At 49.8% G+C, this 23,467-nt stretch overlaps 1 pseudogene; it reads right to left on the bottom strand.

Annotated features, from left to right (window-relative positions):
• Positions 1 to 9,713: 9,713 nt before the first annotated feature.
• LOC133766547 (ATP synthase subunit g, mitochondrial-like) lies at positions 9,714 to 10,021 on the bottom strand (annotated as a pseudogene).
• Positions 10,022 to 23,467: the final 13,446 nt, after the last annotated feature.

Genomic DNA, 23,467 nt, shown 5'->3' with positions numbered 1-23,467 from the left:
GGAAATGAACAGAGGTTTCAGCTAGAAGTCATCAGCTGCACTAGCCCCTCCCAGGCGTCTGTCTGTCCTCCAAAGCTTTGAAGCCAGGTATTCTCCTCCCCAGCTATGAGAAACCTTGATGGCGTCTTCTTCCAGTAGAGGCTGAAGCATCCGCATTGAGAACCTGCGTTGAGTGTCGCCCCGTCAGCAGTGGGTGAGCTCAGCGGGCTCAGCTCCATGTGTAACCATGGCAGCTTCTCCAGGAGCCCTCACTGCTACACAGCTCCCACTGTTGTGGGGATGGCTTCTCTCCTTAGACCTCAGGGACCAACCTCTGCTGGCAATCCAGCTCGTCTCCTGCAGCTTCCTTACCTGGCCCAGCCCTCATGGAATTGAAGAGGGTGAGGGCCTGGCTCTGGATGGATTAGGCTTTGGCATCTCCTATCCAGAACACTTGCACTTTCTCCCTGTGCCACTCTCCTGTCACGTGTGTGTTCACTGGTGTAGCACTTGTCACTTCCTTCCAGAACTTTTCCTTTGCGTTCACACCTTGGCCAACTGCTTGCTGCAAGGCCTGTCTGTCTGGGCTCTCGACGTACCTTTCTCACTAGTCTTGCTTTTTTCTAGCTTTTGACTTCAGGTGAGAGATGTGCAAATCTTTCTTTTACTTGAACACTTAGAGGCCATTGTAGAGTTGTGACTCGGGCTAATTTTCAAATGTCGCTGTGACTCCCAGAGCATGGAGGTCCAGAGAGGGAGAGGGATGCTCCATAGCCGGCTGGCCAGTGGAGCAGTGAGAAAACAGAGTGCGTAGTAAGTTCACAGTAGTAACATGCAAGATCACTGATCACAGATCACCAGACAGACCTGATTGTGAAGAGGCTTGAAGTGTTGCAAAATGTGAAGTGGCGACACGACACCAGCACCTGCTGCCAAGAAACCTGCCCGACACGCGGTGAGCGCGCGCACCTTCGGTGTGGAAGCAGCGTCCTGTCTGCGGTCTGCCTGTGCAGTGACGTCACTGCCAAACACGAGGAGTCAGCAAGCACGCAGTCCCAAGCCAGTGGCTCGTGGCCTTGAGGAATCCACTTGACCTCTCTCTTGGTCCAGTGTGAAGAGGTTCATAGGGACCTAGCCTGTCTCCCTCACGGGGCTGTTAGGAGGGTGTCGCCGGTTGGAGCAGTGCCCATGAGAAAGTGCCAACAGCTATGACACATCTGGGTGGGTTTTGTTCTTCTTTGCTATTCATCGCAATCCAAAAGTGAAAAGATCATGGTATCTTTCATAGCCTGCTGGGTGGCTCAGATGTTGGGGAAGCTGGAAACAGGTAGGCAGGGTGCACCGCAGCTTAGAGGAGCTTTGCCTGCTGTTTTCAACTGCTTAGAATTGCACCCCGGCCTCTCGGCACCCCGGACTTTCGGCACAGCTTCAGGAAATGCCTCCCATAGCTCTGCTCAGCAGTAACCACATTAATCTTGGTGCTTTTTCCATGGAGGCGAGGTATAAATAGAACAGATTTTTCAAAGCATAGGCAAAGAACCTCAACCAGCGATCTAAAAGCTGAGTGACCTTCAGAAGCACTGGGCCATCTGAGCCAGTGCTTTGGGTCCCCAGGACACAGTGGGACACGCAGGGCTGCGTATGGGGTGCCAATCAGCAGGATGAACTTGGCATTGCTATAGAAGCTGTCAGGCCTCTGTGAAGTGGGTTAAACCACACTGCTCCCAGGACTGTGCAGAGCACATGGAACCATGTGTGTGCCCAAGGCTTTGTCCAACATGAACAAGAAAGGCAGAAAGCTCGGACCCCGACTCCAGGGCTTCTTGTGCTGGCAGCTTTGTGCCTCTTTCTCTGCCTGGGGCGTCCTAGTGTCGGCCCCACAAATGGCTTCTGCTTCCTATGACTGAGCTTTTGGGTGGAGAAGCTAAATCACGTGTAAAGGACTCTGCAGAGGCTACGAAAAGACAGTCTGGATGCCCCGTGGACCTGTCTCTCGGGCCCACCATGTCCACACGCACGCAGGCCAGCAGCTCCACAACAGAGTGAAAACAGGAGCAGAAAACAAGGGAGCGGGAACAGAAGATGGACCATGAGCACCCACTGCTATGGCAAGAGGGTGAGGAAGCGACTTCAAAGCCAACGAGACCAAAGGAATCTGCACTTGAACTTTAGAAGGAGAGGAAATCAGGAGCAGGGTGGGGGAGGGAGAGGGAGACAGTGCCGGCCTCTGGGAATGGGGAGGCTTGGGTGGTGACTTAGAATGCACATCCAAGTCCAAGTGCAAGAAGCCACACAGACTCCTGGAGTGCAGCATCTACTGGGGCCCCTTGCAGGCCCCTTGTTCGTGGCTGCTCATTTTCCCCTTCTTAGCACACCCATCAGTAAGCACAAGCACCTAGAGTCTGTGGGCTGGCAGCATAGCCCTGGGCACACAGCACAGGCCCACTGGAGAGGGTATGACAGCCCAAGCAAGGCCAGCCTAGGCTTCCTGGAGTGAGCCTGACAAATCTGAATTGGAAAGTGAGTGGGGTTAGGTCAGAACCCAGGCTCAGAGGGGAGTGGCCATGCAGCAGGGTGCAGTGGGGAGCACCTGTGGTCTGTGGAGAGGCAGTATCACTCAAAGGGCAGGAGGCAAACAGTGAAGACACAGGCCATCACAGAGGGCCACGGGCACCACGGGAAGTGGCCTCAGAAAATGCTGTGTCCCTCCTACTGCATCGGCCCTTCTACTACAGAGCCCGTGCCAACCGCTTCTACCCCAGGAGAGATGCTGTCAGGCAGCAGGTGCACCGTGTTCAGTGTGACCGTCCTCCTCTGTCAGTCTTCTGGTAGAATGATCTGGAATATCTGTGTGTGTGCAGCAATTTGGGGGCTTTGACAAGGTCTCCTGGGGGCTTCCTGGCATGAACGATGGACCCTTGGAAACGGAGGTCCCCTAGGAATCACCTGGACAGGCCAGCCATTAGCCAGTGCTGACTGCAGCTGGACCTGACTGTTCAGCACTGGAAGTCGCCGTGCTGGTCAGTGAGTCCCTGTCCATCTTGGAGGAAGGAGGCAGTGTGCTAGGACCGGGTGTGCTTGTGTCCATGGTGTGCAGCCCCAGAACCTCACCCCATGGCCAGGCGACAGCAGGTTAAGAACACGGCTGTACTCAGCAACAGGCATGTCTTCCCCCTTCTCTCTCCCCAAATGCCCCCACCTCTCAGACATGTGTCGGTCACAGGCTGGCCACACCCAGCACCAGGACCACACTCACCAAAAACCACACGAGAAGGGTCAGGATGACAGAAGGCTCTTCGTCCCTGTTTAGGGATTTGGCCTCCTGCTACGGCTGGTGAGAAGAGTCCCTTGCTGGGCTGGTGCCGTGGCTCACTTGGTTAATCCAGCGCCGGCATCCCATATGGACACAGGGTTCTAGTCCCGGTTGCTCCTCTTCCAGCCCAGCTCTCTGCTGTGGCTCGGAGTGCAGTGGAGGATGGCCCAAGTGCTTGGGCCCTGCACCTGCATGGGAGACCGGGAGGAAGCACCTGGCTCCTGGCTTCAGATTAGCGTAGCTCCGGCCGTAGCGGCCATTTAGGGGGTGGACCAACGGAAGGAAGACCTTTCTCTCTGTCTCTTTCCCTCACTGTCTAACTCTATCTGTCAAATAAATAAATAAATAAATAATTTTTAAAAAAAAGAGTTCCTCGCTGCCATCTTTGGTTCTCTGTGTCTCTGGAATGGCCCCAAGGTGGCCCCGCGGCCTTGCCCTTGACCAAAGGCGGCTCCTCTTCTTTCCCTGTCACAGGCCCCTCCTGGGCATACAGGACCACATCTGTAGACCCCTGGGCTTGGAGGGGCATGTGTCCCGCTGAGATATCAGTAACCAAAAATCACACACACACACACACACACCAGATATGGAGAGTTCTTTTGTTTTTATTTATTTATTTATTTTTGTTTTCAACAATGAGAAGAGTTGAAGCCCTTGGTATACATTGTTACTACATCTCCATTGTCATGTCTCTGCATTGCTAGTGGGTGTTTTTTCATCTTTTGTAAGAATGTAGATAGGTTTGCAGCCGATGCCTGCTGTGTCAGCATCCCATATTGGCACCAGTTTGAGTCCCGGCTTCTCCACTTCCCATCCAACTCCCTGCTAATGCATCTGAGAAACCAGCAGAAGATGACCCAAGTGTTGAGCCCCTGACACCCACATGGGAAACCTGGAAGAAGCTCCTGACTTCAGCCTGGCCCAGTCCCAGCCATTGCAGCCATTTGGGGACTTAAGCAGTGGATAGTAGATATCTCTCTCTCCCTCTCCCCCCATCCTGTCTCTCCTTCTCTCTTTCTCCTTCTCTCTCTCTCTCCCCCCCCCCCAACTCTGCTTTCAAATAAATAAGTAGCAGTTTAAAAAAAAAAAAAAGAATGTAGATGGTTAGCATGACACTATCTAAATGTGTAACAATAAAACTAGCATTCCTGGGCCCAACTTTCAGTGTCTCCTTTTGCATGATTTGACCTCATGGCAGCAGCAAACCTCCTCCAGCTCCCGGAAGGCAGGAATGATGGTTGCATCACGGCACTACCAGGCAGCCTTGCTTATGGTGGAGATGCCCCCCACCCACCCACCCAGCTGGTGGAGGGAAGCTGGTCTTCGCAGAACTCAATCAGCTGTCATAGCCGATCTTGGCAGAGCTACGGAGAGACCAGACCAATTGAAAGTGCAGGGGCTCACTCTGGGCTTCCTCAGGGTGGGGCCGACCCCACGGGCTCCCACAGGGGCACCCAGAAGCTCCCCCCATGGAGCAGTAACAGGATACACTGGGTCGTGTGTAGGAAGCGGTTTCTAGGCCACGGCAGCTACTGCACCAGACAATGTGAGAGCCCTCTCTCTCTCTCTCTCTCTCTCTCTCTCTCTCAGCTTAATGAGGAGGAAGAATCTGAAGGTGTTCCTCTTGGCAAACCGGTTCTGTCCTGTAGCCTCCATCACACAGGACAAGGGCGTTTCATTTTGGCCCTGCTGCCTTTGGTCAGTTTGGGCCTTCACGTACGTGGGCGTTCTGCTCTCTCTCCTGAGCAAGGCAGCCACTGCGGCCCCAGGCAGGAGAGCAGAGGGGCCTCCCCAAGCCCCTTAGGTCACATGCCTAAGCCAAAGGCCCAGGAGCTGCCCCTGATCCCCCTGCAGCTCTCCCCAGAGCCGGCAGGTCCACCAGCAGCTGGAGCAAGGGGGATGAGGGGGCGGGTGGTCGTGCAGCTTGCACTGCCATGCTCCGGGGAACGCTGTCAGTACCCATGGGCGAGCTAGGCCTCTGCAGGAGCAGCCTCGTTCCCCCACAAGCCTCCGCACTCCAAAGCTCCGCGAAGCTCCAAAGCACTTCTTTGCCCAGAGCGCCCCCTGCTGCCCGCGCTGGTGAGCTGCACAGCGTGTGAAGCCAGCTGCCGGGTGTCGGCGCCCCCAGCCTGCATGCATGTATGAGAGTGTTTGTCTCCAGAGAGCAGGCAAAACTGAGCTGAGGTGCTGTTCTGTATCCACGATTGTATGCGCCTAGGCTGCCAGGAGTTATGACGGAGTAAATCCCACTGGCCTACGTTATGTGGCACCCTGGATAACCCAAAAATGTCCACACAGGCCATGGCTAAAGTAAGGCTATGAAGGACAAATTTAAATCCAATTTGTAACATGTGAGAAAAGCAGTTCATCCAGAGCTTAATCAAATTTTTGGCAACTTAATTTTTGCTTTTTGTGTTTTGCTTCTTCTTTTCATGGTTAAACAATGACCTTGGAGAATCCATTTCATCAGTTTTTGTTAAGTTTAAGATGGACGCAATTACACTCTGTCCACTCGCCTGTGTGATTCTGTTGCTGTAGTGAGCATTGCCAGTTATAGCCCGAGTGCTCGTATTGGGTGTTTGCTGTCATCTTCATATTTACTGTGGTTGGATCCTAGGTGTCAGGGTTACTTGTTAGACATTGCTTCTGTCCCCAGGAAGTATACAACCTGAAGCACAGGGGGACAAGCAGGGACACAGATACAGGAGGTCACCAGTGACCAGTGTCGCGCCAAACACAATGACAGGGTATAGTGGCAGAGAGCAGAAGTGTGATGCTGGGGTGGAAGAATATTCCAGAAGGTACCCCAGGAGAACTTACGTTCAAGCCAGATTTTGAAGAATGACTTAGGAGAAAAGGACAAAGACCCCATTCTACCTAGAAATATATTGTAAGCACTTAGTTAACATTTATTAGAAATAGATACTTTTAAAAATATTTATTTATTTGAAAGGCAGAGAGACAGGGAGACAGAGCTCTCATCTGCTGATTCATTCTTCAGATGCCTTCAATGGCCTCGTCTGGACCAGGAGCTGGGAACTCAATCCAGGTCTCGCACATGGGTTTCAGGAACCCAATACTTGAGCTGTCACCCAGTACCTCCCAGAGTCTGCTGGAAGGTAAGCTGGAGTCAGGAGCTCCAGGGAGTTGTCCTGGGGGCCTGTGGCCGAGGGGATGTGCACACCCCATCCTGTCCTGTGTGGACAGGGAACTGGAAGCTGTCTCTGCCTTGGGGCTGGTGTGCACATGTGCAAAAACAACATGATCTCAATGACAGGTTGTGAAAACCTTAGCTAAGCATGGGACCACATCCCCCACAACTTGGCCCTGTCCAAAGCTTTTGTGAAATGTGCACGCTTGCAAACCAATTAACCTCAATTAAGATACCCAGGGGTATCTCCAACACTCTTATCGACAGCTGTGGGAGAGAATTTTCATGCAAGACAAGATGTGAGGAGATGGGCCAGGCAGGGGAGATCAGAGCAGAGCTAGCCAGTGTTCTGGGCTGCGGTGACCACAGCTGGAGCTTTCTCTGGGTTTCAGTCCGGGGAGAGCTGTTTGCTGACTCCTGGTGGCTGCCATGGATACTCAGCTCTCCCCAGGGCTTCCTGCCCTGCCTCCTACGAGGGCTGCAGGGCCATTTTGAGGAGCCAAATGGGACCAGGAGTCAGTGCATTGTGTAAACAAACCATGGCGCATCAGAGCTGCCTCTCCTGTTGTTCCAAGGGTCCTGTCCCTGGGCACAAACCAGAGGCAACCTTTGCTGTCTTTTGGCTTGGAGTAGCCTCCGACTGTGTTTCTACACAGCCTTGGAAGACACACAGCTTAGCCTTTGCTTGCCCAGGATTCCTGCCGGCCTTCAGTGGCTCAGGCCTTGTTCCTGGCTCCTGTGCTGGTCTCTGATGGATCTCTGGTCAGCTGCAAGGTCAGTGCAGAAGGGACAAAATGACAGTAAGACAGTCATCTGTGCTCCCCTGGCATGTTACTTAAAAAAAAAATATGCTGGGCCAGTGTTGTGGCATGGGGGTTAATCTACCACCTGCTACAGACACCAGCATCCCATATGAGCCCCGGTTCAAGCCCCAGACACTCCACTTCTGATCTAATGTCCTGCTAATGTGCCTAGGAGGGCAGCAGAAGATGGTCTGAGTGCTTGGGCCCCTGCCACCCATGTGGGACACCCAGATGGAGTTCCAGGCTCCTGGCTTTGCATCTATCTAGAGAGTGAACAAGTGGGTGGAAGATCACTATTCTCTCTCCATCTCTCTGTAAGTCTGCCTTTACAATAAATAAATAAATCTTTTTTAAAAATTTATGATGCTGTATTTTCAAAATGGCACTATTCCCAATAGCCAGGATGTGGAAGCAACCCAAGTGTTCACCCATGGATGGATGGATAAAGAGAATGTGGTCTACTGTACAATGAACTATGATTCAGCTTTTTTTTTTTTTTTTTTGACAGGTAGAGTGGACAGTGAGAGAAAGACAGAGAGACAGAGAGAAAGGTCTTCCTTCTGTTGGTTCACCCCCCAAATGGCTGCTAAGGCTAACTCTGTCTAACTCTGCCTGTCAAAAAGAAAAAAGAAAAGAAAGAAAAGAAAAGAAAAAAAAAGGCAGAGCGGCAGAGAGAGAGAGAGAGAGAGAGAGAGTTATCTTCCATCCACTGGTTCACTCCCCAAATAGGGTCCAGGTAGGGCTGGACCAGGCCAAAGCCAAGAGCCTAGAACTCTATCCAAGTCTCCTGCGTGGGTGACACTTAGGCCATCACTCACTGCCTCCAGACCCATTAGCAAGAAGCTGGATCAGAAGCAGAGTAGCTGGGACCTGAACTGCTGCTCCCATATGGGATTCCGGCATCACAAGCAGGAGCTTAAGCTGCTGTGCCACCACACCAGCCCCAGCGTGTGAGTCTTGACAAATGTCGATAACCCTTGTAACCAATGCCCTAACTGAATCTCTGTGACCCTAGAAAGTCCCTTCACTTCCTTCCTAGCCTGTGACCGTCCCTATGCAGAGGCAGCTATCTGTGGAATTAGACTGTGGATAGGCTTTTGGACCTGGCTTTTTTGCTCACATAATGCAAGGAAGGTGCATCCACAGTGTTGCATGGTCGGTAACCTGCTCCTGCTTCCTGCTGAGTAATGAACCACGTGACGACGTACCAGTGTGTTCACCCAGTCCCCAGTTCAGGCACACCCTGATCCAGTTTGGGGCCGTGGTGAATAAAGCCTCTCTAAATGCACACATACAGGTTTGTGTGTGAGTTCAAGTTTTTGTTTGACTTGAGAAAATACCGAGAAAAGTGCAGGATTGGATGTTTGCCTTTGCAAGAAACTGCCCAATTCTTGTCCAATTTACATTCTCACTGGCAATTTGCAAGAGTTCCAGCCATGCTATGTCCTTGTCAGCACTTGGACTTGTCTGGTTGTTGGTTATTTTTAATTTTTGAATTAAAATTAGAATTTGTCAATGGCCGGCGCTGTGGCGTAGCGGGTTAAAGCCCTGGCCTGAAGCACCAGCATCCCATATGGGCACTGATTCTAGTCCAGGCTACTCCTCTTCCAATCCAGCTCTCTGTTATGGCCTGGGAAAGTAGTGGAAGATGACCCAAGTCCTTGGGCTCCTGCACCCATTTGGGAGACCTGGAAGAAGCTCCTGGCTCCTGGCTTCGGCTCGGCACAGCTCCGGCTGTTGCAGCCATCTGGGGAGTGAACCAGCGAATGGAAGATCCCCTCTCTGTAACTCTGTCTTTCAAATAAAAAAAAATAAATCTTTAAAAAAAAAATCTGTAGACCCTTTGGCTTGGATAAACATATGTCTCACTGAGAAATCAGTAAACAAAAATCACACACACATCCTAATAGGTGGTAACTCATTAAGGGTTTTTTGTTTTGTTTTGTTTGTTTGTTTGTTTGTTTGTTTTGACAGGCAGAGTTAGACAGTGAGAGAGAGAGACAGAGAGAAAGGTCTTCCTTCCATTGGTTCACCCCCAAAATGGCCGCTACGGCCGGTGCGCTGCGCCAATCCGAAGCCAGGAGCCAGGTGCTTCTCCTGCGGGTGCAGGGCCCAAGAACCTGGGCCATCCTCCACTGCCTTCCCGGGCCATAGCAGAGAGCTGGCCTGGAAGAGGAACAACTGGGGCAGAACTGGTGCCCCAACCAGGACTAGAACCTCGAGTGCCGGCACCGCAGGCAGAGGATTAGCATAGTGAGCCGCAGCGCCTCATTAAGGTTTTTAATTTGCATTGCTTGAGTAACTAAGAATAAGAATTCTTGTAAATGCATGTGAATTACCTTATTTAGTGAAATATTTATCCAAATCTCTTTTTTTTTTTGACACATTTTATGCAGACAGCAGTCTGATCACACATGTTCCAAAACATTTAAATAAGTCAAATGTAAACATGTTAAAAGCTTGGTCTTTAAACATTGTATCTAATGATGCCACACTTGCCTATGGTCTCGCTGATATAAAATCACATCCGCACCTCAGTGGCCACCAAACCACTAGGCCCAACATCCTCAAGTGTGAGCTGTTTGAAGCTACCAGTCTGAGCACTGTTCACTGGTTTTTTCTAGCTCTGTATAGCATAGGATCTCAGTCGGAGGTGCAGGAACAGCTCGACCTTGGCCGAGGGCCCAAATGTGGCCATTCCAGCTCCGCATAAGCCACAGCAGCAGCTGCCAGAACCTGGTCCTTCTCCACGAGGTTACGGACAAAGTGGGCCATGGTTTCAGGGTGGAAAGTCCGTCGTCCTGCACCTGTTAGAATCTTTTCTCCACTATGTATTGGATTTCCTTGTAGAGCTTGTGACCTCTTTATATACATTGGGTAGAGGTCAGTGTATCACAGTCATTGGCAACATTTCCTCCAAACCTGTGCCTTGTCCTTTCATTATCCTAACACTGAAGAGCAAACTTCCTTAATTTGACCAAGCTCAATGTATCCATTTCTCCTTTTATGGATCCTGACTTTTTTTTTTTTGACAGGCAGAGTTAGACAGTGAGAGAGAGAGACAGAGAGAAAGATCTTCCTTTTTGCCGTTGGTTCACCCTCCAATGGCCGCCGCAGCCGGCGCACCGCACTGATCCGAAGCCAGGAGCCAGGTGCTTCTCCTGGTCTCCCATGCGGGTGCAAGGCCCAAGCACTTGGGCCATCCTCCACTGCCTTCCAGGGCCATAGCAGAGAGCTGGCCTGGAAGAGGGGGAACCGGGATAGAATCCGGCGCCCCAACCAGGACTAGAACCCGGTGTGCCGGCGCTGCAAGGCGGAGGATTAGCCTGTTAAGGCACGGCGCCGGCCGGGATCCTGACTTTAATATAGTACCTAAGGCCATCTACCTAACGTTCTGGGTGTGCATTTAGCCTTGAGTTAAGATGCCCACATCCTTGGTGGCCAGCGTTGTAGTGTATAAGGTTAAGCCTCTGCCTATTGTGCCGGCATCCCTTGTGGGTGTCGGTTTGAGTCCCAGCTGCTCCACTTCCAATCCATCTCCCTGCTAATGCACCTGGGAAAAGCAGCAGAAGATAGCCCAAGTCCTTGGGGCCTTGTGCCCATATGGGAGACCCAACAGAAGCTCTTGGCTCCTGGCTTCCACCTGGCCCCGCCCCAGCTGTTGAGGCCATTTGGGAAATGAACCAGCAGGTGGAAGATCTTCCTCTCTCTCACCTTCTCTCTCTGTATCCATCTTTCAAATAAGGGAAGAAATCTAAAGAAAAAAAAAGATGCCCCCATGCCTCATGGGGGCAGCTCTGGCTCCCAGTTACACTTTCCTGTAATGCAGAACCTGGGAGGCAGCTGTGGTGGCTCAAGGCACTGGGTCCCGTAACCCAAGCAGGAGATTTGGAGCGAGTTTCCAGCCCCTGGCTTCTGCTACATCCAGGAGTAACTGCAAGCATTTAGAGACGGAAACCAGTACACCAGTACATGGGAGCTCCCTCTCCATCTGTCTCTCTGCTGCTTAATTTTTTTAGCAAATATTTTGTGGGATTTATCAGGTTTCAGATACTTTTTCAAGCAATTTACATATATTGGTTTATTTACTCTGTGGAAAAATCATATCAGGTAGATATTACATTTTACAGAAGATTGGAAAGATTGGGGTTCAAAAGTTGAAATGGCCCAAGTATCTTTTCATAAGAAAATGAATGAATAGGCATGTAAAAAAATTGAGACAGTGAAATAGTATACAATAGTTGAAAATAAATGACATCTATAAATATCATGGAAGAATTGTGGAAATAAAATGAATTTGTATAATTATCAAATGAGAAGAAGGAAGACCATAATCAAAGTAGAAGTTCTGTCCTCCCTTCAGAGAAAGGTACCTCCTACCTTGATTCTCTGCCTCTTAAATTAGATAGATAGATAGATAGATATCCTATTTTAGCTTCTAGAAATTTCATAGCTGTATGTTTTACATTTAGGTCTTTGATCCATTTTGAGTACATTTTGTATATTGTACAAGGGTATGGATCAAAGCTCATTTTTCCATATGGATAGCCAATGACCTAGCCCCATTTGTTGAAAAGAATATCTTTAGCCGGCGCCGTGGCTTAACAGGCTAATTCTCCACCTTGCGGCGCTGGCACACCGGGTTCTAGTCCCTGTTGGGGCGCTGGATTCTGTCCAGGTTGCCCCTCTTCCAGTCCAGCTCTCTGCTATGGCCTGGGAAGGCAGTGGAGGATGGCCCAAGTCCTTGGGCCCTGCACCCCATGGGAGACCAGGAGAAGCACCTGGCTCCTGGCTTCGGATCAGCGCAATGCGCCGGCCGCAGCGGCCATTGGAGGGTGAACCAATGGCAAAAAGGAAGACCTTTCTCTCTGTCTCTCTCTCTCATTATCCACTCTGCCTGTGGGGAAAAAAAAAAAAGAATATCTTTGCATTTTCTGTATGAATAATCATGTTACAAATAGAAGAAGTGTTATTTCTTCCCTTCCAACCTGGATGTCTCTTATTTCTTTTTCTTGCCTGTTGCACTGGCCAGAACCTTGTGGACGAATGCTAAATAGGAATGGTCAGAGCTGGCTGGCGCCACGGCTCACTAGGCTAATCCTCCATCTGCAGCACCGGTGTCGCGGGTTCTAGTCCTGGTCGGGGTGCCGGATTCTGTCCTGGTCACTCCTCTTCCAGTCCAGCTCTCTACTGTGGCCCGGGAAGGCAGTGGAGGATGGCCCAAGTCCCTGGGCCCTGCACCTGCATGGGAGACCAGGAGGAAGAACCTGGCTCCTGGCTTCGGATCAGCACAGCACGCCGGCCATGACAACCATTTAGGGGGTGAACCAACGGAAGGAAGACCTTTCTCTCTGTTCTCTCTGTATCTTCTCTCTCTCACTGTCTCACTAACTCTGCCTGTCAAAAAAAAAAAAAAAAAAAAAAAAGGAATGGTGAGAGTAGATATCCTTGCCTGGTTCCCAAGCATAGGAAGGAAGCATTTAATCTTGTAAGTAACAAGTTAATGGTGGGATTTTTAAAAACTGAGATAGAGTTCACAAACAGCAGAAGTCACAATTTAAAAATGTGCAATTCAGCGTTGTTTAGTATCTTCACCAGGTTATGCTACCATCACCATCATCTACGGCAGAGTATTTTTTATCACTCCACAACCAAGTCCTATAACCATTGGCAGCTACTCCCCATCTCTCTCCAGCCCTGGCAACCTCTAATACCTGTTCTGGGGAGTTATCTGTTCTGGACACTTCCAACTCTATTCACTGAGCGTGTGTTCCAGACTGATTGAGCCTGTGGCTTGTATCGGTGCTTAATCCCCTTTAATGGCATGGATCCGTCGCATTGTATTTCTCCATTCATCAGCTGATGGACATTTGGGCTTTTCCTTGGGGCTGTTATGAGCAACGCTGTTGTGAACATTCCTGTACAGGTTTGTGTGGGAATATGCGTTTCCCTGTGGTATCTCTGTTCAACTTTTAGAGGAACTGCCAAGCTGGTTTCCAGAGTGCCACGTCATGTTACACTCCCAGCATAATGTCTGAGGATCCCAAACTCTCCACGTACTCAGAAGCACTGCTCTTTTCTCATTGTGTTTTAAAATATATATAAAAACAACACAATGTGTCTTTTTTTTCTTCTGATATTGTGAATGATTTTCTTTTAATTTTTATTTTTATTTATTTGAAAGGTAGAGTTAGAGAGAGACAGAGACAGAGAGTGAGTGAGCTTCCATCTACTGGTTCACTCCCCAAATTGCTGCAATGTCAGGAGCTGGGCCAATCCAAACCAAGGAGCTTCTTTCAGGTTTCTCACGTGGGTTCAGGGGCCCAAGCACTTGGGTCATCTTTCACTGCTTTCCCAGGCACATTCGCAGGAAGCTGGATCAGAAGTGGAGCAGTCGGGACTTGAACCAGTGCCCACATGGAATGCTGGCGCCCAGACAGCAGCTTAACCTGATATGCCACAATTCCAGCCCCTGGTGAATTATCTTACTGACTTTCAGATGTTGGACCTGCCTTGGCCAGGAATGCTTAGTTAGGCTGATCATCCTTCATGAGTTTGCTGGCCTTTTCTATATCATGTGTGTGTGTGTGTGTGTGTCCGTGTGTGAAGTGACTATCCCAAATCTTTTGCCTGGTTTTAATTCGGACTATCATCTTTTCATTGTTATTTTGTAGGAACTCTCTAAATATTTCTCTTTCATATATATTTTCTGCAAATACTTCTTCCAGTTTGTAGCTAAACTATTCAATTTCTTCATTTCTTTTAAATGAGAAAAACATCTAAAAATTGAGTGAAATCCAAATTATCTTTTTGTTTTGTGGTTAGTGATTTTGTGATTATGTCCAGGAAATCTTTGTCTACCCTAAGTTTCAAAGATAGTCTATTGTCTTCTTCTAAGATCTTTAGTTCTGGCTTTTATATTGCAGTTACAATTTAAAATGTATTAATTTTTAATAATTAATTAAGCTAATTAATTATTAAATGCAATTAATATTTTGTATTCATAATACATATGTGCAATTTCAATTAACAGGAACAAAATTTAAAATGTTATGGGAAATGTTCAATTCCTTTTCCATTGCTGTCCCTAGTGCCACACACTAACACAAACACTGCTGAAGTTTCCTAAGAAGTGTAAAAAGTCAGGCAGAAAAAATCTAGGCATTGCAAACAGCCTTGGCTCATTCTGATGTGGGATAGGCAGGCAGCTAGCTAAGTCTGCTGAGCTGGAAGTCGCAAGTCCCCAAGTGTAAGTGTATCCTCTGACTCGTCAATCAAAATGCTCCATTTCCCTGGATGCATCTGCTGCATCTGGGACCTCATGGGGGTTGCCATGGAAATATAGATATTGAGCTCCCCATGGAACTTGTGGAGGTGTCATATAATTCCCAGGTGGCTTCACACCTGGAGAGGCGATGCCTCCAAGGGTCAACATCAGCGGAAGGACCCTCCTCCCCCAACTCTGTCTCTGTGTTCCACCACGAACCATGGCTGGAGGTCCTGCTCGGATGCTCCCCCGAACCCCTCCTTTTGGACAACCTGGACCACTGCCCACTCATGACAGGTATTTCTCTGTGGGGTGACCCATGCTCGTGTGTGTGTGTGAGAGAGACTTTCCCACCTTTTCAATAAATTTTATCACTTTGTGCACCTTATATGTGTCTGTACTTGGCATGTTGGTCCGGGTATAAGACAAGACTCTGGAGTGGAAATAATACACCCTATACCTACATCCATTCTAGGGGACTCATCTGAGACTTTCCTCGCAGTGCCTAAGAACTTTTTACAAGGCCTTATTTAAATCTCTCCTTCCAACTTACACAGGTAAAGAGAAACATTGCAAGACTGATCTTAAGTGCACAAGAAGGGAGCCTCTTTTTTCTTTCTACTTGTAGTAATATTTTATGGACCAACTCATCTCATTCCATTACCAAGGGAGTGTCAGAAATTGCCAATTTAATAGAAAGAAGTGAATGGACTTAGGAAGACAATATTTCTTAAGAAAAATTGGGGGTCAGTGTTGTGGCACCATGGGTGACGCTACTACTTGCTATACTGCTATCTCATATCAATGACTGGCTTGAGTGTCAGTTGCTCCACTTCCCATCTAGCTGCCTGGGGAAGGCACTAGAAGACAATTCAAGTGCTTGGGCCCCTGCCACCACATGGGAGACCAGGATAGAGTTCTTGGCTCCTGGCTTCAGGCTGGCCCAGCCCTGGTTGTTCTGGTCATTGGGGAGTGAATCAGCAGATGGAAGATCTCTTTTTCTCTGTCTCTCCCTTTCTCTCTCTCTCTCTCTCTCTCTGCCTTTCAAATAAATAAAATAATTCCTTAAAAAAAGGGAAAAGAAAGAAAAGAATTGCACATAGTATGTCAACAGTGAACGCAATCCCTAGACAACTTTCATTAGTGGATTTTTAAGTTTTTTCTCTCTTAAGCAATTATCTATTTGCATGATCCTTGGGATCTGATCATTTCAAATAGGCATTAAAAGGTAGGAAATGCTTGTCCTTGGGCCAACCCTGGCTGCTATTTAAGAATAAAGTAGATGGGGGCCGGTGTTGTGGCATAGTGGGATAAGCTGCTGTTTGCAACACAGGCATCCCATAAGGATGTGAGTTCAAGTCCCAACTGCTCCATTTCCAATCCAGCTCCCTGGTAATGGCCTGGGGAAAGCAGTGGAAGATGGTCCAAGTTCTTCGGCCCCTGTACCCACATGGAAGACCCAGATGAAGCTCCTGGCTCCTGACTTCGGCCTGGCCCAGCTCTGGCCATTATGACCTTTTGGGGAGTGAACCAGTAGACAGAATCAATCTCTCTTTCTTCCTTTCAAATAAATAAAAATAAATCTCTAAACCGCTACCTGGGGTGCTTGCATCCCATATCAGAGTGCCTGGGTTCAAGTCCTGGCTCTGATTCCACATGCAGCACCCTGCTAAAGCTCACCCGGGGTGGGGGGGCAGCAGATGATGTCTCCAATACCAGGATCCCCACCACATGGGAGGGCCATGTGGGAGACACATTGTGTTCCTGGCTCCTGGCTTTGGCCTGGCCCAGTCTTGGCTGTTGTGGGAACTTGGGGAGTGAACCAGCAGATGGAAAATCTTCCTGTCTCTCTGCCTTTCAAATAAAATGAAACTAAATAAATTTAAAAATAACAAAGTGGAGAATATTCAGGCTGTGTCCCAACACGCTCTTGTTTCTGAAAGCTTCGCTTTGCCTGAGTTTGGCCAATTGAATCCCTTCTGGCATCGCCTGGTGAATGTGCTTCCTGATCCACACAGCCGTGTAACACACGCTGCTTCTACTGCAACATATTTCCCCCTGAAACGTCAAAATTGCCTCCTTTTCACACAAGTCCCCTTTGTGTGGTCAGAGCTCGGCCTGCCACACCCCAGAAGGACAGGCCGACGCTGAGAACATTCCCGGTTACATGAATGTGCTAAAGTTGGGGCCTTGGGCGTGCACGGCGGGGTGCATTCCTCCTGGTGGGGCACCTCATCCCAGGATGAGCTGGAACACGAGGGAGCCGCCGAGGTGTCTGCTGCCTCCACACCAACCCGAAGCAGCTGCTCTCTGCTCAGTCCTGCAAGGCGAGGAAGCTCGCCAGGGAGGGCCGGAGAAGGACACCCCACCCCAACAGGGTCAACGCGGAGGCAGGGGGCAGGGGTGGGCAAAGGCCCAAGCCCAGACGAGGGTGTAAGGGGTAGGTCGGCTGCACAAAGACCAGGAGCAGCCACTGGGGAGCCAGCCCAGGGTCAGAGCCGCTGGGGTTGGATCACCTCGTCACCTCCACCCCTTGTCCCCAACCTGTGTGAGGCTCATGGAACTTGCTACATCAACTGAGAGATAAAGCACCTGTAGGTGCTGTTGCTAGTGGCCAGGAGAGATTCTCTAAAGCAATTAATACAGCAAAGGTGAGGAGGGTTTTTTTCACACTTGTGATCCTTATGCCTGGATTACTTTCTTTTTTTTTTTTTCCTTAAAGATTTATTTATTTATTTGAAAGAGTTACACGGGGGGGTGGGGGGCAGAGAAAGGTCTTCCATCCGCTGGTTCATTCCCCAGTTGGCCACAATGGCTGGAGCTGCACTGATCTGAAGCCAGGAGCTAGGAGCTTCTTTTGTGTTTTCCACGAGGATGCAAGAACCCAAGGACTTGGGCCATCTTGTACTGCTTTCCCAGGCCATTGCAGACAGCTGGAGCAGAAGTGGAGCAGCCGGGACTTGAACTGGCGCCCATATGGGATGCTGATGCTGCAGGCAGCGGCTTTACCCACTATGCCACAGCGCCGGCCCCTAAACTTTCCTCTTAACATTGCTTTTGCTGTGTCCTATAAGTTCTTTTTTTTAAGTTGTTTTTTTTTTGAAAGTTGACATTACACAGAGAGAGGGAGAGACACGTAGATCTTTTATCTGCTATTTCATTCCCCAGATGGACACCGTGGCCAGCGCTGGGCCAGGCCAAAGCCAGGAGCCAGGAGCTTCTTCCTGGCCGCCCACATGAGTTCAGGAGCCCACGCACTTGAGCCGTCTTCCACTGATTTTCCCAGACCATTAGCCAGGAGCTGGATCAGAAGTGGAGCAGCCAGGGGCATGAACCAGCACTCATATTGGATGCTGGTGTCACAGGTGGTGGCTTTACCCACAACGCCACAACACCGGCCCCACGAACACTATATTTTAATAAATATTTTTTAAAATAAAATAACTTTTAAAGGAAAGTATAGCTGGCAGTTATTAATTTGTCATTAGTCAGAGAAAGGGGAAGGCGAGCATTGCAGAGCGTTCTCTCAGCCAGCTTCATGGCCAGCGCAGGGAAAGGGGCTGGGAAGGGACCACTAGGCCTGCAGATGGGGAAGGAACAAGAACCCAGGCAGAATGTATGAAAGTGTCAAAATAGAGTCAACCAAACCTGCAGATGCACAAGTCCCTTACACAAAATGGCACAGTATTTGCATACAACCTGTGCACATGCTTCCGTGAACTTTAATCTCTAAGTCATTTATAATATTTAATGTGATGTAAACACCATGTAAATAATTGTTACACTCTGCTGTTTAGGGAATAATGACAAGAAAATAATCTATATATGCTCAGTACAGATACAATATTTATTTGAACTTTTAAAAGATTTGTTTATTTGAAAGACAGACAACAGAGAGAGGGAGAGACAGAGAGAGAAAGAGAGATCTCCCATCCTCTGCTGCACTCCCCAAATGGCAGCAACAGAGTGAGATGTGCCAGGCTGGAGCCAGGAACCCAGAACTCTATCTGGGTCTTGCCATGTGGGTAGTGGGTGCCCAAGCACTTAGGTCATCATCCACTGCCTTCCCAGGTACATTAGCAAGAGCTGCATTGGAAGTGGAGCAGCTGGGACTCAAATTGGCACTCCAATATGGGATGCTGGAATCAAAACAGCCTCCTAACCTGCCACACCACAATGCCAGCCCCTTGAATGTTTTTGATTCATGGTTGGTTAAAGCCACCAAAGCAGAACCCACATATACAGAGGCTGGCTATTTGTACTCCAAAATGCAATAATTATGCTCCAGGAACACACCCATGCAGACAGGATGCATTTACAAGCTTGCTCAGCAAAGTACTGTGCATACTAATGAACAACTGGAAAGAGCACTGTGTTCAACAAGAAGGGGGAAGGTAACTGCAGTGTTACATATGTGCTGTGAGATACTCTGCAGCCATCAAAAAGATAGAGGTAGATCGGTGTGTACTGAGATAGGAAGAGCGATGTGTGTGATATGAAAATGCATGTTGCAGACCATGATGGATAATTGAATACCACTTATGTAAACAAGCTACACAAAACAGCACATTCAACATCTGTAGAACACTGGATGGAGGGGCTGGTGCTGTGACATAGCGGGGAAAGCTGCTGCCTGCAGTGCCGGCATTCCATATGGGCGCCGGTTCAAGTCCCGGCTGCTCCACTTCCCATCCAGCTCTCTGCCATGGCCTGGGATAGCAGTGGAAGATGGCCCAAGTCCTGGGGCCCCTGCACCTGGGTAGGAGACCCGGAAGAAGCTTCTGATCAGTGCAGCTCTGGCCATTGTGGCCAATCACGGAGTGAGCCAGTGGATAGAAGACCTCTCTCTCTCTGCCTCTCCTTCTCTCTCTGTGTATCTCTGACTTTCAAATAAATGATAAAATAAACCTTAAAAAAAAAACACTGCATGGAAAAGGCATTCAGAGTGGGCTGAGGGGTGGACTGGTAGGGGATCAGCATTGGCGACCATGGTCCCAAGAAAGAGTATGCCTGATCCACCATGACTGAACTTAACGTTGAGTAGTGACAAGGTGTTTGTGTATGACTTAGAGTCACAGTGTTCTCAGGACCTGTCTAGATAGGACACTCCTAATGGAAGGGCCAGGGCTGGTTTCCATGGCTGTGTTGGTGTTGCTGCCAGCCCAGCGCATTGCATAAAACAGCTCCGCTGTGCCCTCCTGCCCAGTTGGGAAAGGCCTGGGCTCAACCCCAGAAACACAGGCTTCTTTGGGCACTTTCTCTGGAGGGAAAAAAAAATCAACTTGCAGTCAGCAGAAAAGAATATCACCCTTGTTCCTATATTTACAAGGAAAATAAACACCCAAGCCCAGCAACAGCAAACCACCAACAAGCGAGTGGGAACAGCAGTGGGGCCGGCACGCACCAGGTTAACAGCACAAGGTGCTCTTGGAGGCTGCCCAGCTGAGGCTTCCCAGCCTCAGGCATGGGGGACCTCTGAGTGTTAGCAAAATGTTGGGGGGGGGGGTTACAAGCATCTTTGGGAGGAGGGGAAGGGAGCTACAGCCTCCATCAAATACTTAAGGGATCTTGAACCCCAAAAGTTTAAAAACCACTGCATGGGGTACAGCTCCATTAACTATCACAGGCATGGTCAATGGAGATTCATACAGCCTCTGTAAGAAACCGTGAACATACTAAGGTCCGCTCCAGAACTGAAAGATGCTTTTGCTTTTAATCGAGTTGGAGAAACACGCGTCTAGACTGAGGGCTCCTGAGCAATTGCCTGACTGCCCTTGCCTCCTGCAATTTTGCTTAGCAATGCGCAACCCCAGGGCTCCCACTTCCAGAAGAGCATTGCTGAGGGCAGGTGCATTTTCAACTTCTTTTCTTAGTGAGTCCCGGGTAACCTCACACATGCTGGGAGACTTGTCCAGGGTCTCTCCCCTCCCCAGCAAGTGGCAGGGCCTCCTGCACGCCTGCCCTCATACCCACCACCTTTCCTCTCTAACGACTGCTCTATGTGCGGAACTGAGGTGTGCAACTGAAATACCCAGGAAAGACAGTGCCCAGCTTCCTGCCAAATCCCCGCACGCTGGGAGGCTCAGCAGCCCTGGCACCTGCAGTGTGACTTAGCTGACGCCCAACCTGCAGCCCAGGGCTCTCAGCTTACACAGTCACTCAGATCCCGGATTTCTCTCCCCATTGCTGCACCTGATCTCATGAAGTGACCAGACATGAAAAAGGATATCTTAGTCTCCAAAAGGCTCCTCAGTTTTGGGAAAAATCACGCCAAATTTTTGCTGTTATATAGCCCATCACCAAGGCGTGGTAGTGTAAGGTGTGACTTGGTTTCAAAAACAGCAGCATCCAAACCAGGATGGTTAGAAATAAAGATGCCCCAGGAGGGGCCGGCACTGTGGTGTAGCAGGTAAGGCTGTTGCCTCCAGTGCCGGCATGCCATATGGGCAACGGTTCGAGTCCCGGCTGCTCCATTTCCAATCCAGCTCTCTGCTATGGCCTAGGAAAGCAATAGAACATGGTCCATGTTCTTGAGCCTCTGCACCCACGTGGGATACCCGAAGAAGCTCTTGGATCCTGGCTCCAGATCAGCGCAGCTCTGGCCATTGCAGCCAACTGGGGAGTGAACCAGCGGATGGAAGACCTCTCTCTCCCTCTTCCTCTCCCTCTCCCTCTCCCTCTCCCTCTCCCTCTCCCTCTCCCTCTCCCTCTCCCTCTCCCTTTCCTTCTCTCTCTGTGTAACTCTGACTTTCAAATAAATAAATAAATCGTTAAAAAAATATATGCCCCGGGGGGCCAAATGCCTGCTCGGGGTGGGTGGACTTTCTCCCTCGGGCCTACATTCCTGAACCTTGCCAGGCCTTCGCTCCTTTCAGACCTGCTGTGGTCACCCCCTACCCTCTGTTCAAGAGAAAGCAGTGCATGCATCCTCCAAAAGGCATGGGGGACATGTCCCCGCTGCCCCGCCTCCTTCTTCCGAGATGGCCATGGGCTGGACAAGGATAAGTCCGTGTGATACTGTCACACAAGTGGAATGAGTGTGGCAGATGCAACAAGATGCACAGAAACGAGGCACAAAAGAGAACGTCGGCCTCATTCATCCACAGGTCCTCACCACACAAACACCTCCTGAGCCCGACAGTGCTGGAGGCCCTGGGAATTCACAGGTGAACAACACATTATTGCTTGATTGGTTACCAGTGTGAGAGACTCCCCCCGTGACCCCAGACCAATGATCTGCATGGCTGGAGAGCTCATCTAGACTGAATCATTTGTATTTGGTGGGGAATGTGTATGGGTGTATAGGAGAGCTTCCGTGTGTGTGTGTGTGTGTGTGTGTGTGAGAGAGAGAGAGAGAGAGGGGGGGAGGGAGAGAGAGAGATTCATTTATTTGAATGACAGAGAGAGAGAAAGGGAGAGAGGGACAGAGAGAGAAACTTCTATCTGCTGGTTCACTCCCCAAATGGCTGAAATGGCCCAAAGTGGTCCAGGTTGAAGCCAGGAGCCTGGAACTCCATCCGGGCCACCCACGCAGGTGGCAGGAGCCCAAGTATGTGGGCACCCTCTGCTGCTTTCCTAGGTGCATTAGCAAGGAGCTAGATCAGAAGTGGAGCAGCCAGGACTCAATTCAGTGCTCAGATATGTGACGCCAGTGTCACAAGTGGGGGCTAAACCTGGTATGCCACAACACCCACACCAAGAGAGCTTCCCTGTTTTGTCAGAAGTGCAAGTTGAAGGATTTGATGTGAAGGCTTGAGATGAGAGACCTGTGGGAGCTTGTGGAGGAAGTGGCGTCCCTGGGGCATGGGGACCATGTATTAAATAACTAGCAAGTATATCAAAATGTTAACAGCAGCGGAGTCCAGAGCTGGGATAGGAGTGCTCCTCCCGTCTTTCTATGTCTCTGTATTCAACCTTTCTCACAATAAACCATTCAGAGATGAGTTGATGGAGCCCATTTTCTCATCTCACAAATTGGGGTATTGGAGGGAGAGGTTAGGAAATGTTCTCTCCTTTTTAAGTAAAAGATTTACTTATTTGAAAGGCAGAGTTACAGAGAGAGAGAGAGAGAGGAAGAGACGAAGACAGAGATCTTCCGTCTGCAGGTTCAATCCCCAAATGGTGCTAACAGTCAGGACTGGACCAAGCTGAACCCAGAAACTGAGAACTCCATCCAGGTCTCCCACATGGGTGGCAGGGGCGCAAGTACTTGGGCCATCATCAGCTGCTTTCCCAGGCACGTTAGCAGGGAGCTGGTTAGGAAGTGGGGCGGTGGGGACTTTACCGGTGCTCTCATGGAATGTGGTGCCAGCACACACGCACACATGATCACTTTAAGTTCCCATTCAGTCCCCCAGCTCTGGCAGAAAAAGGTCCCCAGGTGAGAGCTTTTGGTTTCAACATTCCAAGGCTTACTGGGGAACCCCTGAAGGGGGACACCCCTTGTTTCTTCCCAAATTGAGGAAGAAGGAGGCAGAAGGGGCCCCGTGGGAGTGATCAGGTCACTCGTGCTAAAACCAAGGCGACCTGTCAGGCTACAACTCCGCAAGCGCAGTTCACGTTTCCACAGAAGGCCGAGGGTCCCTACCCCAGAAAGTATACACGTTTGAGAGGCGATACTAGGGGCCGGCGCTGTGGCAGAGCGGAGTAAAAGCCGCTGCAAAGCTGCCGCCTACAGTGCTGGCATCCCATATGCGTGCTAGTTCGAGTTCTGGCTGCTTCACTTTCGATCCAGCTCTCTGGCCTAGAAAAGCAGTAGAAGATGGCCCAAGTCCTTGGGCCCCTGCACCCGTGTGGGAGACCTGGAAGAAGCTCCTGGCTCCTGGCTTCGGATCGGCTCAGCTCCAGCTGTTGCAGCCAATTGGGGAGTGAACCAGCAGATGCAAGACCTCTGGCTCTCGCTCTCTCTGCCTCTCCCTCTGTGTGTAACTCTTTCAAATTAATAAATAAATCTT

Source organism: Lepus europaeus, chromosome 9, assembly GCF_033115175.1.
Source record: "Lepus europaeus isolate LE1 chromosome 9, mLepTim1.pri, whole genome shotgun sequence".
Taxonomy (NCBI): Eukaryota; Metazoa; Chordata; class Mammalia; order Lagomorpha; family Leporidae; genus Lepus; species Lepus europaeus.
Note: the sequence above shows the minus strand (reverse complement) of the source record. Positions and strands in the feature narration are given on the sequence as shown.